The sequence below is a fragment of the Bidens hawaiensis genome, unplaced genomic scaffold (genome assembly GCF_021521415.1).
Source record: "Bidens hawaiensis isolate Kalapana, Puna unplaced genomic scaffold, B.hawaiensis_p1.1 tig00040785_1, whole genome shotgun sequence".
Classification (NCBI taxonomy): Eukaryota; Viridiplantae; Streptophyta; class Magnoliopsida; order Asterales; family Asteraceae; genus Bidens; species Bidens hawaiensis.
This window is the reverse complement of record NW_027505681.1, coordinates 72,108-94,382: the sequence shown is the minus strand read 5'-3', so window position 1 is coordinate 94,382 and position 22,275 is coordinate 72,108. Positions and strand designations below refer to the sequence as shown.

The following is a 22,275-nucleotide window of genomic DNA, read 5'->3' as shown; positions in this document are numbered from 1 at the left end:
TGATAAGAGCGTATAAGTACAATTATTACAATATATATAGAGACTATAGGATCTCTGGCTTAGAAAACAAGAAAACATAAATGCCCCCTATAAACATATATAAGGTCAGCCTAAAACTTTACGTGCCTTCTATCTTTATTAAACTCAATAATAAGTCTTCAAGCAAGTCGGGCCCAAATTGAAACCAACCCTTCACAAACCCAACGCTTTATCCTCTAATGTTATGGTTAGGGAAAATGATCCATCTGCATGTGAGTGTATTTATGATCTAACTTGTATATTGCTTTACTCATTGATTTTGACAACCATTAAATTTAGCGAGCCAACAATCCAGAATCTTAAAAAAGAAGTGAGGGAAAAATTACTGATAGCCTTGGATGATTCGAGCAAACATATTGACTTGTTGAAACTAGTCAACGATATCCAGCGCCTCGGCATTGCTTACTGTTTTGAACAAGAGATCGAGCAATCCTTGGGCCATATTTACACTCTATATGGTGATGATTGGAATGGTGGTAGTGTTTCCCTTTGGTTTCGACTCCTTCGACAACAAGGGTTCTTTGTTTCATGCGGTTAGTGAATTTAAGTTCAATTTGTTACTCATAATACAAAAGATGTTAACATATATTTTTATATTATTAAAATCAGATATTTTCAACAAATACAAGGACAATGAGGGAACTTTTAAGGAATCTTTAACTACTGATGTTAATGGCATGCTTGAGCTATATGATGCAACATATATGCGGGTGCAAGGGGAGGCTTTACTAGATGACGCTCTTCTTTTTACAAAAAGCCAACTTGAAAAGATAATAAAGGATCCTCTTAGGTGGAACTGTAGTCTTTCTCTTTCGACGCACATAAAGGAAGCACTAGAGCGGCCTATATGGAAAAGGTTGCCAAGACTAGATGCGTTATGGTACATACCGTTCTATGAACAAAAAGATTCGCATGATGAATCCTTAATAAGACTCGCAAAGTTGGAATTTAACTGGCTTCAATCTCTGCACAAAAGGGAGCTTAGCCAACTTTCTAAGTAAGTTTATTTGCTCATTTGTTCATTTTATTACCATAGATTTGAAATGGTGCTCAGTATATGTGTTATAAATTTTATAGATGGTGGAAAGATTTTGAGCCATCAAAGAATCTACATTTTGTAAGAGACAGAATAGTTGAACTCTATTTTTGGATAGTAGGGGTCTAATTTGAACCTCAATATTCGCGTTCCAGGATTTTCTTAACAAAAGTGATTCAAGGGGCAACAATTTTAGATGACACTTACGATAATTACGCTACTTATGAAGAACTTGAGATTTTCACAGAAGCGGTTCAAAGGTATGTAAACACATTACTACAACAATATGCACACATTGGAAAATATGCATAATCCAGTCTTTAAACCAAATTAGTTTATCAAAATTATAGTTTACGCATACATTAATCACAGGTGGTCGATTACATGTATCGATACACTTCCCGATTACATGAAGATGATATACAAAATGCTTTTGAATACTTATGGTGAAATTGAGGAAATCATGGCAAGTGAAGGAAAAGCATATCAAGTTCATTATGCCAAAGAGGAGGTTAGTTTGAGTTTCTTTATGTTTGTAATGTTCTCTTTATGATAATTAGAACTTAAGTAAATGTGTCATTTATCTTATGCAGATTAAAGAGATGAGTAGAAATTACATGACTGAAGCAAAATGGAAGAATGAGGGATATGTACCAACACTAACTAGAGGAGCATGAAACAACTTCATTCATAACAGCCGGTTACAAAATCTTACAACGTCAAGTTTTATGAGCATGGGTGAGACAGTCATAGAAGAATATTTTAAATGGGCTGCTAGCTTTCCTTCTCTTATAAAAGCCGCATCTATAATCAGTAGGATTATGGATGATATTGTCAGTCACAAGGTACATTCAAATTTGTAATGGAGCATATTATTACTAACTTAAAGTCCGTATACTGCACGGGTAATTAATTAATATAAGTTTAATAAATAAGTAAAATTCAATTTAATCATATGCTTATCAAACACTATTAATACAAAGCATTGTACAGTACAAATAATTACAGCAATTTCAAATAAACAGTTTTTTGATTAACTTTGATTATTGGTAGGTGTGTTTCTGTTAGACTACACCTGTTTTCCTAAAAACGTAATATATAAAAAAACAATATATATAATATCAATAGAACTTTTTGTTAAAACTTAAAGAAAAGGAAATCAAAATCAACTATCCTGTTTGCCATACATGCATATAATATATACATGTGTGGGTCTGGGGAAGTGAAATTGACCTAATCTTGACGCTGTTTTACTAATTTCATGAATATAACGTTAAAAGTGGCGGAAGGTTACTCACGCATCATGTGGTGGCGTTGATAGCCGTAAAACAAGGGTACATGCACCAATCGGCCTTTGCTTATGGTTGAGTGCTATGTGTCTTATGTCAAAGCTAGGCTTGATACAAAACTGCTATCGAGCCTGGGTTCTCACCGGAAGTCGCCTCTCTATTCTTACGGGATAGAGGTATGGTTGTTTACATCGATATACCATCCTCAGACCCTACTATAGCTTTGCTATTGGTGGGATTTACTGAGTACGATGATGGTGATGTACTTGAACTTTTAAAACTAATTTGAGATTCGTTGCTTAAAAACATCTTTATTTTTGGTATATTTTTAATTAAAAGTTAAAATTATGTAAGGCCTAGACCCGGGCAACCTATATGGCATTGGATTTACTTATTAACATAGTTCTAAATATCAAAGTTAAATAAAAATTTTTATAGAATACCAAAACTTCAACCATTTATTACATAAAAATTCAAATATTGATTTAACAAACATTCAAGACATGTCTTTAATCATTCAAGCATAGATAGAAAACATCATAAATTCATCATCCATCAAATGTAAGTCTCTCTTTTATTGTCATGTGTCTCTTTCAAGCCAGCTGTCTGATCCTAACTATTTGTCAGCATGCATACTAAAAATCAGTTACGCTGAGTGAGTTATAGTTTAACCAGCAACATGCCATACATTTACATACATATCCGAATATACACATTCTATACTTAACCTGTTAATTTTTCATTCATATATGCATACTTACGTACGTATCTTCTTATCATACTTAGTATATATTCATTCACAGATATTATAAGGATCTTTCACTCTACACATATATTAGAAGAGTCTGTCACTCTAACATTCGTAGATATTATAAGGGTTTGCCACACTAACATAATCATTCATATATTTAATATATAAAAATATATGTGACATTCACACACAATATACCTTTCTTATTAAGTCAAGTATATTAACTTTCTTACTTATGAGTATGGTCGCATCCCCAGTGTTTAAAAGGATAGGCGGCTAAAAACTCAACCGGATCCGGTTGCGTTCTGAATTTATGGTTATTCCCTTCCTCAAATGCGGATAAATGTTAACAATTAGTCATTAATTAATGATTCTACAACTTAATGATACTTAATTAGGTTAACTAAGTTAACAGGTTTAAACACTATTAACTTAACTAATCTTACTAAAACTTACTAACTTAACTAATGTCACAGCCCCTATATCCTGGGAGGGGAGCCGTGAACATCGAGTGGTGATACCGATGTTTATTTAAATAATTTGCATTATTTCATCAGGATTGTAGTTAGGAAAAATGATTAGAGTTATAAAAAACACAATGATTCTTATTTCATAAACTAGGAATAAAACCTACTTTTATGTAAACATAAGTTTTATAGGGATAAACCCTAATTTACAAAACACATTTCTTTATTATGGTGAGAAGCCACTTATTTAACCTAAAGGCCCGCATATATCATTCATGTGTCTCTAACAAGTCAACTGAAATATGTTTAAAAATATTTGATCAACGAAAAATACTGATGAGTACAATCATTTGTAAATGACACATTTTACAGTTACAACATTAATTAAGATGTTTTTACTTCTGCATGCTTACAAATTACAGAAAGGTACTTGTCGCTCGATCGTATCTGTGACTGTGGTCATATTACTTATTAGCTAACACTTGTCCAATAAGTAACGTGTAATAACCCATTAAGCAAGCCTTTATACAAAACCCCACAATACCAAGTAACCATCCCGTAAGTCTACAGAGATTTAATCAGTATAATGTAATTAAAATCATTTGAAAACATTTGGATTATCTGTCATGAGTGTAACAAGTTTAAAAATCATCATGACAGTATTGGAAAATCAGTTGTCTCACACAAATTTCTCACCTAGTAAGTTCACAAATAAAGTGCTTCCTAGTATTAAGCACCTAGGTTAAACACAATGTAGTATGTCTAATTTAGTATAAACCGATAATCACGAGAGTAGAAACTTTCACGATGTCACAATGTCTTACCTTGTTCAGGTAGAGCTTTTGGATTCGTGTACAAAAGCTTCTTTTTTGCGTAGAGGGTATCGTTACGACTACTCGAGGTATTATACTAATACCTTAATAAAGCAGAAAGTGAGAGATGTGTGAAACTTGGGACGAGAAAATGAAGGCTGACTGACTCCCCTTTTAAGACTAATTTTATTCACAACCCAACCCAACCCAACCCAACCCATCTTTTTAACAAAAAATTAATTTATCTCTCTTCCACCTATACAACCCATTCTAATCCAACTTTTCACTTTTATTCACAACCCAACCCAAACCAATTATTTTTATACATACATCTTATTTAAACTTTAATTTATTCTATAAAATTTATTAAAACTAATAAAAATATTTATTAAAACTAATCCGAAATTTTATTTTCATTCAAAACCCAACTCAAACCTACTTTTAAACTAAATAAATATGGTTTAAAGTTTTCAAAATATATTAAAAAATAGACTTATAAGATAATAAGTTTACAAACTAATAATATTGTGACATAACCGTACTTAGAAAAATACGTTTTTTTTTTGAAACTCTGTTTTTAATAAAACTTATATCGGAATGTTCGAAAAAATAAATTAAACAAGACTGCATATTTTATCTTTTAAAAGGGTTAAATATTAATAGTTATTAAAGAAAAACTAATTTATATGTGAAATTAATTGTTAAATGAAAAAAGAAAAAAAGAATAAAATATAAGGACCAGTTAGGTAGTGACACGTGGCACGTAATAGGTGGCAACCCAAGGTTGCCAAAACAACCCAGGTTGAGGAATAAAACTTATTTTTTTCTTTTTTTTAATTGATTGGGCCCACCAACCCAAGCCTCAGGTTGCTGATAAAGATGGTATTATAGTTGATTTTGGTCCAGTCGCGTATCGCGATGGACACAAGCAAAGGTCGTCGCGTAGCGCGACGAGCCTATAGCTTTGCCAAGTTAGCCTTAGGTAGGACACGTGGCGTGCCACGTGACAGACAACGTGTAATGTCACCGTAACCTCCACGTATCGCGATGGGTTGCTTAAGGGTTCATCGCGTAGCGCGACAACTGCAAAGGATTATGGACAATTACGCGTCATCACGTATCGCGATGAGGCTTATCTAAATCCGTCGAGTATTGCGATAGGAGGATATTTAAAAGTCTTTATTTTCCACAAAAATACTAAGTCCGGTAGGACCACTGAGTATGTCTTGTTACACATGAATATTACCATAGGAGATCTCTTTTCTTATAAAGAGATTACAAGTTTTGTAATCTAGCAATGTGGGACAAAATCTCACTTTTTTATTTATATCAAGGTAGAAGCATTTCATTTTCTTTCTTCACCAATATGAGATCAAACTCACTTATTTTATTTTCTTCAATTTTCCTTTTGCTTATATTATTGGTTTGTTATAACTAAGCTGTTTATAGTGGTTAAATATCTTTACAAACATATTCCCGTTTGCAAAGGGTATTCCTATTTGGAAAGAGTATTCACATTTGTAAGGAGTGTTCCCATCGGTCCATTGCACTTGCATTCGCATTTGAACGGGTATCCGCATCTGCGTTTAAATCATCTGTGTTCGCATCTGGGTTATGCGGATGATCCCTTTTTTGTGTGCATTATCTTTTCTATGAATGGACCATTGGTATGGATTGATCATCGTTAAAATCGACTAAAGCCCACCTTCCCTTTTATAACTACAGCCACGTGCTAGGTTTAAACTGTATGTGCTTAAATTCAACAAGATAGCTATTTGAGTGGGCTTGCTAACTTGGGCTGGCACCCGGTTCATTCGCACCCCTATTCGTTTGCAAGTTTTTCTTTCAGTTGTATCTGCATCCGTATGTTATTGACTTTTGCGGCCCATGCGAATGCCAACATCTGTTCAAAGTGGTCATTTTAGCAAAATATGGTATAAGCGGCTTCCGTCGGAGGGAAGTGGTGGAAATGGCCGATACTATTGGAAGAATTCCTCTTTGGATAATTGGTACTGTAGCTGGTATTCTTGTGATCGGTTTAAATTATATATTCATTCCATGACAAATCTCTTGACGCTAGCACGTATCTTTTCTTTTTTGGTCTTAGTAACACTTACTAACTTAACTAAGCTGTCTATAATGATTAAATATCTAGCAAATGCTATTTCCATTTGCAAGGAGTATTCTCGTTTGTAAGGAGTATTCCCATTTACAAAGAGTATCCTCATTTGAAAGGAGTATCCCCATTTGAAAGGAATATTCCAATTATCCATTGCACTCACATCCGCATTTGAATGGGCACCCGCATCCGCATTTAAATCATCCGTCGTTAAAATGGACTAAAGCCCACCTTCTCTTTTAAAACTATAGCCCACGTGTTAGTTCTAAACTAGTATGGGCTTAAATCAGTTCCCTCCGCACCCCTATTCATTTGCAAGTTTCTCTTCAATCCGCATCCGCATATTATTGAACCGGGTGTTATTCCACTCTTCTTTGACGAGCCTAATTTTCTAGGTTTGTTTATTACCAAGTTTGGGACCATCCAAATCTACTAAACCCAGTTTATAATTCTATAAATTTTCATAGCAATCTAACATTATTTAAACAACCTTTTTATAACTAGAACATACCTAAGTAAAATTAGTTTGAGCTTGAACCTTTAAATCTTGATGAGTCTTTGTTTGTTTGAAGTAAACGAAACAAAACGAAGATAAATTTTTCTTTAGAGGGGGGGGGGGGTTAGTTTAAGGTATATTTATACCTCAAGCCTGTAGACTTCAACCCAAGTCATAATTCTCCGAGGCCCATCTTGTTTAATTAAGTCCATGTATAATTAGCCAATTGAGCCCAACTCTAATATTTACCAAGTAATTAACAAACAATTAATAACACATAATAATAAACTATTTTAATATTATTTATTTAAAAAAAACGAGATGTTACAAATTATAATTCTTAAAATTAGTTATGTAATTAAAACTATGAAAAAAAATAGGTAATAGAAAATATATTATTTATTGTGTTAATAATGTGTTTTATAGCTTGTTTCGTTAGAATTAATAAAAATTATAATAAACATTAACATTTTAATATTTTGAAATTTTTTTAGAAATAAACATGAGTTTTAGATTATTTATTTATAAAAAATCTTAAATATAAGTTATAGGACAATTGATAATTATTTTCTAATTTGCCTTTTTATTTTGAAATGTTGTTATTGCAGGTGTTATTTTACTACATTAGGAATTATGCATGAAAATGAAAAAAAAAAATAACAATTACTAAGTTATATGCATTTAATAAATAAATAATATGAATTTTTAAAATTTTTTGAGGATTAATGTGGGAGTGAAGTGACAAAAACAAATAGATTTTATTATAGAGTATAGATATAGATTTATGGATTTATTAGTATGAGCCTAGAGGTAGGTTCAACTTATAAGGTTTTCTATAATCTCTGCATATTGTTAGACAACCTTCAATAATCGGTAAATTCAATATTTAGCATCTACAATTTGATCTTTATTCTAACGTAGTTGTGATAAGAGCAGTAATAAAGTTTATGAACCATAGGAGGAGGGGAAAATAAATCACGTTGTCTCGACCATTGAAAGCTACATGAAGGAACATGATGTGAAAGAGGAGTATGTCTATGACTTGTTCAAGCAACGAGTAGAAGACGCTTGGAAAGATATGAACCGCGAAATGCTTATATGTAAAGAATTCCTATGGCTCTCAAAATGCGTGTTATCAATCTTGGACGCGTAATGGAACTAATGTATAAATACGATGATACTTTAAAGAATGTTGGAAAAGAAATGAAAGATAATATCAAGTCTTGTTTCGTAAATGCCATGAGGGGTTTAAATTCTGATTATTCATAGCATATCATCCTTTTAAAGATGTGAGTTCGTCCTTCTAATGAAAAAAAAAATATAGTACTAATAAGGCCAGAAGTTTGATTTGTGTTGAGTACTTCTTCATGGTCAATTTGTATCTCAGTGTAAGGTTTGCATTTAATTTGGGGTTTGTATTTTATGTTTTGGCTTGTATTTTTAGTTTATGGTTTGTATTTTCGTGGTTATTAATAAAATCAGTGTCATAATTCGTAGTATTGTTTAAATACGTTTCTATTTTTTTCTTAACTAAATTGCTTTAAAATTCCAATATCGTAACTTCAAGTTCCATATTTTTCTAGGGGCTACGGTCGCTAAACCAAGTAAGGACCAAAGCTAGTATGTTGATAAACAATTGCCAACAGACTAGATAATTCACTTAACCTAATGCTTGTTAATGATTGGAAAAAACAATAATTGACATCTCATTAATATAAAGAGGAAACTGAATACGATGCTGTTAGGCGTCTAAACTTGTACGATAAACTTATCAAAACTACGTAGTTTTGAGTAAATTAATTAAAATTTAATTTAATATTTTAGTATTTCCTATGCTAACTCCACCGATTTCTTCAAAACTTATCATCCCGTTTATGATTTCTTCAAAAAGTCATTCAAGCTCGGCCTGATATTATATTCCTGCATCCCATTTATGATTTATCTCAATGCATTGTAAATTGATTTCCCCGATCAATAAAAACCTTTAATTTAGATAACAATGAAGATTACTTATTGTAGTTTGATATTCACCATATTATTATAATTATATTGAAATACTGTATTATTGTAATTTGATAATTTTCCATGATGATGCTTATCATAGGTGACATGATTTTAGTTTGAAGACCTCGAAACAAGTAAATAAAAACTTACAAAATATTTAATGAATCTTCAGATGAAATGTGTTTTTTATTCTGGTGTATTATGAACTCAATGAGGTCCAGTGAATTTTTACAAATATATAGAAAGGATATTTAGTCTTCAACGGTGACTATAATTTAGTTTTAAAGATTGGGGAAAAGGTGACAGTTAAACAAAATGTTGATTAAAATGGAAATGATTTTAGTTAAATAGTAGATTTATCAAAACTACGTAGTTTTGATAGGTTTATCGTGCAAACGTATACAGTTAACAACGTCGTATTCATTTTCCCCTAATATAAATCCACATAATAAATGTTTTTAAAATTTTAAAACATCAAAAAACATAAAACTAGGTTGAAGACAGAATCCTAACACAAACCCTACATGTGGTTATGTTCATAAGAACAATTAGCCAATCATAATAATGAAGTGTTAGATAAGTGAAATAATATTAGAACAAGTTGTCTAATGAGAATCATGTTAGGATAAGATATGCAAGTTGCCAAGTAGAATCTAGTTGTACTAAATAAATCATTTTCTATCCCTATATATATTATTTGTTGGTAAGTTGTTCACTCCTTTAGTGTGTTCCTATCAAGGAGGACGATTAACCCAGACCCAATCTTCTAACATGGCCATAGTTATTATTAAAATAATTTTATATATGTTACGTATAACCATTTTTAAACATAAACATACAAAATGACTTTTGGTGCAACTAAAAAAGCACTAATATGTGAAATCAAAGGTCATGGTTTAATTTCTATGAACGGTGTTTGATAGCTTATAGAAAAAGAAACTTTCTTTTATGTTTTATATGAGTCATTTTAATAACATGTTTATTATTTTAATAACATAATATTTTTTTTCCAAAACATGAACTTTTACTTTGCTTTGGTCGTTATTGGCTTTGGAAAAGCAACCGAATTGGTAATATTAATTGTCAAATTAGTTATCATATAATTACAAAATTGACTTTAGAGACCCTTTTTAATTACTCATCTCAAGTCCCAAAATTTTAAGTTCTTGAAGACGGCTTGGTTTGTACGTGATTTATTTACATAACGAAAATAGATTGTTGTTCTATTAATAGTTAATATTTGTTTTTCAATCTATTTCACCACATGTCTCAAATGAGACTAGAACCCATAACTATATGGTTGAAGGCCATACATCTTTACCACTAAACCAAACCAGTGGTTGCACAAAACGAAAATAGATATTATAAATATCATATTCTTCATAAAAATTAATAAACTAAGGTAGCGTTTGGTATGAAGGAATGGCGGACGAAATGTAATGACCCATTGTGAGGGAATTGAGAAAAGTGTGTTTGGTTGATCAAAGGAATGAATGACCTATTATTTAGTCCATTCCATTCACTCTAAAACACCTCAATTTCATTCCATCCATACCCCATGTTTTTTTTCATTCCATTCCCTTTTTCACTCTACATCACCTCCACCACCCTCCCACCACCCACCACCATCAATACCCACCACCACCACTAACCATCACCGCCGCCACCACCACCCACCACCACCACCAACCACCACCGCCGTCGCCGCCACCCACCCACCACCACCACCACCAACCGTTATCGCCACCAACCATCGCCATCAGTACCAACCACCCCACCGTCGCCGCCACCACCATTGCTGTCCACTGCCGCCGTTACCGCCACCAACCATCGCCATCAATGCTAGTCGCCTGCCACCTCCACTACCCACCCCCCAACACCACCTACCTACCACCACCATTATCTCCCGTCGCCCACCACCTCCCGCCACCATCATCCACCATCACTGCCCACCAATGCCACGACCGCCACCTACCTCCCACCACCACCACCACCTCTACTTACCACCATTTTAATTTTATTTTTTCTTTTTTTCCTACCTAACAAATAACACAAATAATCATTCATTCCATTCCCATGTATTAACCAAACATCTCATTGGAATGGTAATAACTCATTCCATTCCTTTGTCCATTCAATTACCACGTTCATTCCATTCCGTCATTCATTCCATTACCCATTATTTCATTTAACTTTCTGTCCCGATATATGTGAAGCCCAATTAAGTTCAACCCATAAGCTATACTTCCAATTAGAGGTGTAAAAAACGGTTTAGAACTGGTTAACCGAAAACCAAACCGGACCGGTACGTTTCGAAAACCGGTTTCTGCCGAACCAGATCGGCGGTTCGTATAGTGATTTGGGTATTTCACAATCAAACCGGGTTTTTTTTTGTCTTAAACTGCTTAAAAACCGAACCGAACAGGTCCGGATCAGTTCGAGTAGTTCTATACTTAAACCCGTTTCTAAACCGAACTGGTTTGGGTCAAACCGGTTCCAAACATGTAAAAACCAAACCGGATAAGTTTTAAAACTGGTTCGGTTTGTTAAAAAACGGTTTTGTACACCTCTACTTCCAATCGCTTCATAAGTTCATGGACTTTTAGATTTTAACACAAAACGGATATCTCATGGACTTCATAAGTTCATTTACTCATTCAGTGAATTGGCAATGTCTTCACAAATAAACATAAAAACAATGTGTTTATTTTTTACCCTCTTATATAACTACATTGCTCATTTTGTTTCTATAAATAGATTTATATTTATTATTCATATATAAATGCTTAGTTGGCTGCTCAACTGTTCGAGCGTAATGCAGTGGTATTGGCTCCGCTTTGACAAAGGTAGAATGGCTGGTCGAAGGTCCGGTACAGTAGGTAGCAGGCGTGTTCGTTTTGGCTCCCGAGCGAGAACGAGAAAGAGGCGATGCACCTTCCTTGCTGCTACGTACGTTGACCTTGACTTGACAGATTCATCCAATTGAACCCAAACTCAAAAGAGGACCACAAGCTCGGGGCTCGACGAAAGAGAACATCTCGGCATTAAGAAAATGTGGTTAGCTGTGAAAGAAAGAGCAAGTCCTGGATTTTAGAATTGAGAGAGATATTGGACCCAATTCAATTCAGTGGATCTTTCATTCACATTTTTTCCACCAAGAACGTTTTATAAAACTTTTTGACTCCCGAATTTGGAGTATCCTACTTTCACACAATTCACAGGGTTCAACAAACAATCGATATTTCACAATTAAGGGTGTAATACTCTTTGGAGTAGCGGTCCTTATATATCGTATTAACAATTGAAATATGGTCGAAAGAAAAAATCTCTATTTGATGGGGCTTCTTCCTATACCTATGAATTCCATTGGACCCAGAAATGATACATTGGAAGAATCCATTGGGTCTTCAAATATCAATAGGTTGATTGTTTCGCTCCTACATCTTCCAAAAGGAAAATAGATCTATAAGAGTTATTTCCTGAATCCGAAAGAGAGTAGTTGGGTTCTCTTAATAACTAAAAAGTGTAGCATGCCTGAATCTAACTGGGGTTCGCGGTGGTGGAGGGACTGGATCGAAAAAAAAGCGATTCTAGTTGTAAGATATCTAATGAAACCGTCGCTGGAATTGAGATATTATTCACAGAGAAAGATCTCAAATATCTGGAGTTTGACTTTGTATATTATAGGGATGATCCGAAGGTACGAAATGTATCATCAAATATTAATTTCTTTGAAAAAAAGTTGCATCTCAGTATTAACAAATATATAAACTTTCTTAATGAAATTCGGAAATGGGTGTGAAAAGTTCATTTCACTTTGTGCCCGGGCAGACCCCCTTCTCTTTGACCTGATCCGTTTTATAACCCCCACAAGCGAAAATTTCTGAATCCGCTCTTATATAGATATCCTTTTAAACTAATTAAATTCTATAACAAGGGACGAATAGTAAATTGACATGTGGCCATATCAACATCAATGCACCATTTGCTCAAAAATGACTACGTGGAACGCTATCTTTTCGGACAATATTCTAAATTTCTAGTGGACTACTTAATTGCAGTTTTGAGCAATTAAGTGGAATTGACCCCGTGATGGATTTTTTGCTGGTATCACCCCGGTGATGGTCATTTTTATGCAATCAAAACCAGCCGTTAGTTAACACCCATTACCTTTGTTAGTTATACGGACAAAATTGTCCTTTTACATAAACCCCCAATCGGCATTCATTATAACCCCCCTCCCTTCACAAAATACAACCCAAAACTCACCATCTTCATCTTGCACAGTCATCATCAAACGCCATCATCAACCACCTTCGTCCATGGCATGTTTATTTAACATTTTCGCTGACACCATCGTATTAACAGGTATAAATCAAGTTTCAGTTTTGACTTTTGACGAGTTCGTGTGTGTTTGGAAATGTGAAATTGGCCTAGTTAATCAAATTCAATTACTAATCAAGTTCAGGTGGATCGATCTGTCATGGACCCGCCTGAGCTTGGATGGTGGTTTTGCTGAAGACCTGTCCTAACGGGATCTTCACCATCAGGTTCAATGCAGGTGGATGAGATCAGTTAGAGTAGTTAGTTGTTTTAGGTTTCTTTAGTTACATTAGTAGTTATAATATATAATAAGTAGTAATTAAGTCTTTGTATGAACTAACAATTAGGTGTTTTGGTATTAAGTAATTACTACGTGTTTAGTATAACTACAAATGTGCAATATATGTTTACTTATGTCAATGATAACCTACTAATGTGTTTCGGTAATAACTAATTCGTTATCCTTATTAGTGCAATGTTTTCATGATCTTTATAACTGCAATGTTTAGGTATATTTATAAGTGAAATGACAATCTTTATGTTTAAGGAACATTGTGTATGTGGGTGTACGGTTGTGCGTATGTTTGTGTATGCATATGTGTGGGTGTATCTATGTGTGTTTTTGGTGTGTATATGTATATGAGGTTGTGAGTCTATTTATGTATGTGCAACATTGATTAGTAGAACAACAACAAGCTCATAGTTAAATAGTCAACTGTTGGACTTTGTTAGGCAATATCAATGTATGCACATGTGTTTGTTATATATGTGTTTGCAAGGGTATAATTGTCTATTCACATGTGACCATGTGTATATATATATATTTATGTATGTATATGTTTGTTTATGTATTTGTATAGGTGTATGTATGTATGTATGTATGTATGTTTGTATCTGTGTGTATGGAACTATATATGTATAGGTAGAAAATGGTTAAAATAAAAATACATAGTTTTCTTGGAAGATTAGGAAGGACATAAAATTTGGAGTTAGGAAACTATATGAGCCTATCTAGGGAACTATGTAGCCTAAATCCTAGATCCTAGGAAACTATTTGGTGTTTTGGAAACTACTAATCTCAACCATTAGATCCTAGATCCAAGGGATCTATTCTTACTACCCCTGCATGTGTGTGTGTGTGAGTGTGTGTGTGTGTGTGTGTGTGTGTGTGAGTTTATGTATATGTATATGTATATGTATATGTATATGTATATGTATATGTATGTATGTGTGTGTATGCATCTGTATATGTATGTATGCATCTTGCTTATGAAATTGGTTAATCTTGTACAAAGTAACAACTTGACTTAGGATTTAACCATTTAGATAATCAAGATTAAATTTGTTCATGTCAATTTGAGTAATAAGCAACTTAAACTGAAAGTACACTTGGTTAGTCTTCTAGAAAGTAATAGTTTGACTTAGGATAGTAAAACATTGTGTTTAAATTGCTTAATCATTTAACCATATAGATCAGATTGGAGGGAAAAAGCTAGTGTTAAATTTGGAGGGAAACAGTATGCTTAATTGGTAGTCAAATGATCAAACAAGGAAAGTCAAAATGTAGTTGTTAAATTTGGAGGGAAAAAGTTTAACTGAATTAACTTTTGGACTAACAACCGTTCCAGATTGCAAAAAAACAGAACCACCACAAGGTGATACCAGCAAAAAATCCATCAAAGGGTCGAATCCTGTATTTTGGGTCAGGTCACAAGAGTCAAAACTGCAATTAAGTCTTTTTAATGTTATTAATGTGATAGCAACCTGGACATCTATGTTGTCTTTATATTCCGCCCTTAGCTTTGAATTTTGGTTTCTTTATAAGTTGAAATAAATAATTACTATTACTATATAGATTTAAAAGCTATGGGTTGGTGTCGCAGTGGTTTTGATTCGTCAGTGTGCCACGAATCCCATAAACACTTCAGTTTAGTTTGCTGTTTTATAATTTTTTTTTATTTCTTTTATTTTTTTATGTTAAGTGGCTTAGATTGGTTCACATGGCACCAATCCTATGTTGAGACTTCAACTTTCCTTTTAATGTTGAATTCTTTTTAGTGCATGATTAATTATTGGTGCCATTAATAACGACCGAAGTCTATGTTTACGGTTTAGTGTTGATGCCATTGATACCAACCGAATTCATGTCAGTTTCGTCGCCGCATAAAGCATATTTTTGTTATCGTCGATACCGTATGATCTGGTCGAACTAGCATAAACTCACAGCCGCGACACGAGTTTTTTTTAATTGACGTGAGTTTTGTTGTCCATCGAATTTGGACGAATTCGCATCGGTTCTTGGGCGCAACACACACGTGTGTTTATTTTGTTCATTGTGTTTTTTATTTGAATATAATAATTTGTTTTAATTCGGTGTAGACATATTTGTTTCGTCTTACTTTCGGTTCCATAACCCGTTACCGACCAAATTCTTGCCGGTTCTCCATTGCAACATAGGGTTTTTTTGTATGATCTAGTGTAGACACCGTCGATTCCTACCGATTTCGTGTCAATTCTTCATATCTAAAAGCAAAAACAAAAGACCAACGCAATACAGTGGATAAGACACTTAGTTGTAATATATAGGCATGTTGATCAAAGAATTATTTAAATATATGCAAATTTCAAGTTTCAATAGTCATGGAACAAATTAGGCCAATCAAATAAGGGGCTACGTTATTTTATAAGAAAAGACCAAAATTAGAAAGATTAAATGATTTGTAGCCTAAAAAACCTCTCAAAAAATAATTAAAAAAAAATCTTAAATCAAAATATAAATGAAAAATAAAAAAAAATTAAAAATAAACTAAAATGTTTCTTCTGTTACCTAGTTCAAAAAAAAATGTTGAGAAAATCAGGTAATTGTGTTTTTTTATTTATTATTGTGTTTTTATTTATTTTCGTCATTGATTGTGTTTTTTTTTCCTTAACAGCGTGTCTTTTTTTCTTGATATTGTGTTATATTACTCAACATTGTGTTATATGTTGCTCGACATTGTGCTATATTTTGCGATATATTGTGTTTTTTTTTTGTCTATTTTCGTCATTGGGTCTTTTTTTTCTAGGCATTGCGACTTTTTTGTTTTTTTTAAAGAGAAAGACGGGGGAAGCATTTTAGTTTTTTTTTTGTTTTATATTTATATATTAAGTTATGATTTTTTATTATTTTTCTTAAATTTTTTAATGGTTTTTTTAGGCCGTAAACCCCTCTCACACTTTCATTATTTAACTTTTTCCATCAAATAAAAATATTTAAGTTGTTTAGAGTTCGTTAGCCCATTAGGTGCCATTTGATTTGGTATGGGAAAACATGACAAGTTAGCGTGACAAGACCATTTTATGACACATGTCTTAACTCCTAAACAGACTATAGAGAAGCCTAAAGAGGATTAATTAGACTAGCAAAGTGTCTACTATCACTAGGTTATAGAAGAGCATAAACACTTTAAGGAACGACCCTGAAGCGTTGTTCCACCACCTTCCATGACTATAGGCACTAATATAGGAGAAAAATCGGTGATTAATTTTATTATTATTACTATTATTATTTTATTTAGCTTGATTTTATTTGATTTTTTTTCTTTTCATCACTTAACCCATTTTAACCACTTAACCTAGAACCAAGTTGTTGTATTTTTTTTATTTATCTTGATTTTATTTGATAATTTTATTTATCACTTAACTCATTTAAATTAGGAATATCGGTGATTGATAATTTTTTTGATTTTTTTTAAAATTGTTGTAAGGCCCCGGACTTAAGAGCCTTACTTTAACGTTGAATTTACTCATAAACTTAGTTCGTTACAGAAGAAGCACAATTGCAGCGGAAACTAAAACTTTTACGCAATAACTTCTTTCTTTAATCTAATCCTCAATATGGATAGCCTCGTACGCACCTCAAGCTCTCCACGTCATCAACCATACCTGCATGCATACTAAAAGTCAGCTAAACACTGAGTGAGTTCTAACGTTTATTTCTTTGTATAAATGATCAATTTAAAACAATTGACACGTGGCTCTCTCGAATTCGAAGATACATTTACATGACCTTTATTTCGTTCGCATTCTTACCCTTGTCTTCTTCATACATATCGAAGCATGCACGCCATTCATATACGCTATCTATTCTCCTAGGATCCATAACTAGACCAAACAATCACACAACGTATGTGCATACATTCATTAACTGTCACACCATGCAATCATACCACATATACGTACGTATTTATTAACTACCACATTTAGTATCCCTAATTCAACAACTTATTCATTGTATCCATAATTGGACCACCTAACCATCGTATCCATAACTAGACCACATTAGTCTTTGTATCCATAACTGGACCATCTTACCATAGTATCTATAGCTGGACCACCTTACCATAGTATCCACAACTGGACCATATTACACATATATTATTCTATCAGTTAACACCTTGTATCTATAACTAGACCACATGCATGCATATTATGTCACGTTTAGTACCTTGTATCCATACTTAGACCAGATTAACATAACAACACATGTCCTAAATACAGTATAGGCTTTTAGTCATGTATTGTGTTCATGCATGTGCTTTCCTTTCTATTACAACACACTATCATGTCCATAAATGGAACATCTATACATATTCATAAAAGAAACGTCTACTCATGTCCATAAAAGGATCCTCTGTCTATCGTATAATCACTTGCATATTATTCATGAGCATTCATGGCTGGACATGTATAAGGTACTACGACCTCCCTGATGTCTACGCCATGACTTACTCACATCCTTCATACAACTTTAACATAAAAGTGCCGCATACATTTATTACTAGTTACATTTTACTTTCTCATATAAAACATGCCACATTCATCTTTTTTCTTCTTTCTTAAGTATGCATACATCCCCAAAAACATTTACATGTAAAAAGGGGGCTAGAACTCACATGGATTCTTAAGTGTTCAGAATTAACAGTAATCCCCTTCTGTAACTGAGCACGGCTAACTGTTTAACATATACGTGCGCAGTGGCGGAACTTGAACAATTACATTGGGGGGGGGGTTAAAATTTTAGATTAATCATAAGTTCATACATATAAACCAACCAAATTTTTTTCACCAAAAAAAGACCATAAATCCAAAAAAAAGAACATTTTGTTACAAATAAACAACAAAAAAAGAAAAATTACAACTGACCTTTAAGGTCTTTAAATATATTAAAACATTCAAATCAATAAACTCTAATTTAATTTGTCAATTGGTTCAGTAATCAAACATAAAAATATATAATTATATAAATGATAAATCATCTAACAATCTAAACTGAAAATTTCACAACATCAAACATAAACTAATGGAAATAATAGATGAATGGTTTGGTACAAACCTTTTAGTAGAGAAAAGACAAACAATCAGTGATGATGAATTGTATTCTCTATTTTGCAAATCGTCGGCTATATGGTTGTTCTATTCGACCATCCAATTATCCAGTTTCAAAATATGAGAAATCGAAGTATGGAACGTCAGCACCGTCTTTGTCTCCTGGCTGTCCAACTTTGCGTATTATTGTTATTGATTTATAAGTTTTTTGGGCTTCAAAATATGGGCTTTAATACATCATGGATCATAGATATAATTTATAAATTTGTGGGTTATATAATATAGTTCTAGGCCCAAAATTAGAGGGGCCACAGCCCCTCCCTACCCTATACATGGTCCGCCCATGTACGTGCGTTAATTACTCATATAACTAACTAACTAACTAACCGAACTATCCAAGTTAGTGAGCTAAACTAACTTGGTTAACGAAGTAATTTTGACAGCTAAACTTGTTAGTTAAGTCTAACGGACCTAACGGGGTTATTGGTACTAACTTGTAATATTTGATTTATCAGAGTTTACATAGTTACTTTAACTCACTTAACGGACTTAACTGATTTCTCACTAACTATGCTAACGGGGTTAGTTTTTCTTATTTGCATGCTAAGCTCAATTTGCATCTCGTGTCACTATCTTGCATTTCCCAGATACATCTTGCAGGTGTGAACGCAAGTTACATCTTGCAAGTGTGAACGCAAATTACATCTTGCATTTGCAAGTCCATCTTGCATATGTAAGTCTATCTTGCAAATGCATTTATCTTGCAAATTGTCTTTATCTTGCAAATGGCCTTTCTTTTGCAAATGACCTTTATCTTGCAAATTGCCTCTATCTTGCAAATGGCCTTTTGTCTTGCAAGTGACCTCTATCTTGCAAATGGTCTTTATCGTACAAATTCCATTTGTTTAAACGAACTTGTTTTATCTACAAGATTTGATCCAAATTTTCATAAAACTATGGATTTTATTAAACGTTTCATTTTTATCTATCACTATACCAAATTCCATGTCAAATCCGACTTCGTTTAACCGTCCTTTTTACGAACTAAACACTACTGATTTTACCCAAACCGAATCGACTAACCCATTTATTATCAAGTTCATTAATTTATCATCCATGACCCGATCTATCATCCTACCAATTTTTATGCAAATCCGTACACGAAAAGTAAATATGTTTAGCTAAAACATACCTTTCTGAGGTCGGTTTAGATTTAGTTAGAGGTCGGTTCATATTTGGATCTTGGCACACTTGATCTTAGTCTTTCGTATAAATACACGCCACACAAACATTAAATGATTCTTGCTCTTTCCTCCTCGGTTCTATATCCGACTTAGATGGAGAATGAAGAGTGTGTGTGTTTTAAGTGTGTTTTGTTTAGGTGGGGTGAAATGGATGAAATGAGATCTAGGGTTTTAGTGAGGTTTAAGGTGTTTATATATGCCACGACCATAGACCTCTAGCCTATTACCACCCTTAAGTCCATGTTTTTATTTCTAAGCCTATCACTCAGCTTATTATTATTTAAAATAATAATAAAAGGGATGTTCTAACATGTGTTCTAAGGGCACATGTAATAAGCATTTATTATGTGAATATTCTTGTTGAAAGTATAATTGTATATTAATTACATTGATCTTATAATAACTACTATATTTAACCATTTATTATTCTTTACTAACATTTTCCTTTCATTCATTACTACTATATATAGTTTTTCCAATTCCCTCTAAAATTAGTTTTTCATCACTTTTAATTTCCCACTATTTTTTTATAAGTATCCATATTAAACAACCACTTTTATTACATGTCTATCTATTTTTTTAAGATTAAATAGTATAAAATATTGCTACTGTTCTGCAAATGGATGAGCGTGTTCTTTTGGATCAGCAAATGAAGTCAACACTTGGTAACCTTGCTTCAGATCCAAAAGAACAGGTCCATCAATTTATAGAATAGTAATAACGCTTTATGTTATTTAATCTTAAAAAATAGGTAGAAAGGTAATAAAAGAGGTTGTTTAATATGAATACTTATAGAAAAATGATGGGAAATTAAAAGTGATAAGAGAATAATTTTAGAGAAATTAGAAAAATTCTATTTATTAGTCATGAATGAAAAGAAAATTTAGAAGGGGATAATAAAAGGTTAAATATCGTAGTTATTATAAGATCAATGTAATTAATATACAATTGTACTTTCAACAAAAATATTCACATAATAAATTCTTCTTACATGTGTCCTTAGGGTATATGTTAAAAAATCCCAAAATAAAATCTTTTATTATTATTGATCTAGGAAGATGGATATTACATCTATCAATTCTTCTAATTGAAAAGGCTCAGTTCATTCGTTTTTTTAACAAACTATGTTGATTTGTTATTTTTTTATTTGTAATTTTTTTTAAATAGCAACACTTTCTTTCAACAAAAATGAGAAAAACACAGAAGGCCTAGCAAAAAGCTAAGCAGAACACCAAAACAAAAAAACGAAAAATATAAACTACACGATCACCACGCCCAAATAAAACTCAGACCAAGATCTCCACTCTCCAATTGTGCATTCTGATCGATTAGAAAGCCGCATAAAAGTTAATACTTTAATATCTTCTATTACTTTGATAGTAGAAACGAATCTCACGGAGAAAATCTCATTGTTTCTATGTAACCAACATGATCTCTTTCCTTTTCCAAGGGCAGGTCCAATAGTTAGAAGTTTGACCCAAGGGCATAGTTGGGACCAAACCGTCCTTGCAAAAGAGCAATTCAATAAGATATGATCCGCATCTTCATACTCTCCACAGTTAACACATAATAGATTTGTGAACGGCACCCCTCTCATCGAAATAAAGCCGCTTTGGAATGTATCTTGCCTTTGATCGTCTGCCAAATGAAATATGAAACCTTTCTAGGAATATGCCTTTTTAACATTCCCTAAATTTTGTTTTCTTAACACCAACTAAAATAGAAATCGCAAGGAAAAAATTCACAAAATAAGCCTAATCTTGAACAGTTGTATGGTGTTTTTTCAGATATAGGATAGGTGAAATTGCTAGTTTACATGAATTCAACATATTTTTTTAGAGTATGCTAGTCATAAACGTAAAATGTGGGGAAAAGAGTGAGGAGAGAGATCGATTTTTTTTTTGTTTTCAAGTATGAACACCTTGGTTATTTTGGGATTTGAGATTATTTTGGTACTTTATGTTAAGGATTATGGTTTTGGAATAGTTCGGTATTTGAAAATTAAAAAATAAATAAAATAAAAGCTACCGTTTCCATTACATAATATATTTTAAATTTATTATTTAAGTGTCTTTTTAGGCCCGTGTTTTTTTTTAAATTTTTTTCGCCTTGCGCGTAGTTTCTTGGAGAGGTCTATATTGTCTTTGGTGCGCCTAACGTATTTAATAACTATTATATATATATATATATATATATATATATATATATATATATATATATATATTTATATATAGGAGGGGCAGGTATATTTTGAAAACCCATGTAAGATGTAAAAACTCTTTAAAACCTATGTTGTGGCTCTTATTTGAACATATCATCAATCTTATT

The 22,275-nt window shown here is 32.9% G+C and overlaps 1 pseudogene across 1 annotated transcript; it reads left to right on the top strand.

Moving 5' to 3' along the window:
- The first annotated feature begins 223 nt into the window (after positions 1–223).
- Positions 224–8,278, top strand: LOC143614715 (sesquiterpene synthase TPS1-like; annotated as a pseudogene). The gene is made up of 6 exons (XR_013150337.1): positions 224–572; positions 649–1,036; positions 1,117–1,335; positions 1,448–1,586; positions 1,669–1,920; positions 7,968–8,278. The product of XR_013150337.1 is annotated as a sesquiterpene synthase TPS1-like (transcript).
- The last annotated feature ends 13,997 nt before the right edge of the window (positions 8,279–22,275 follow it).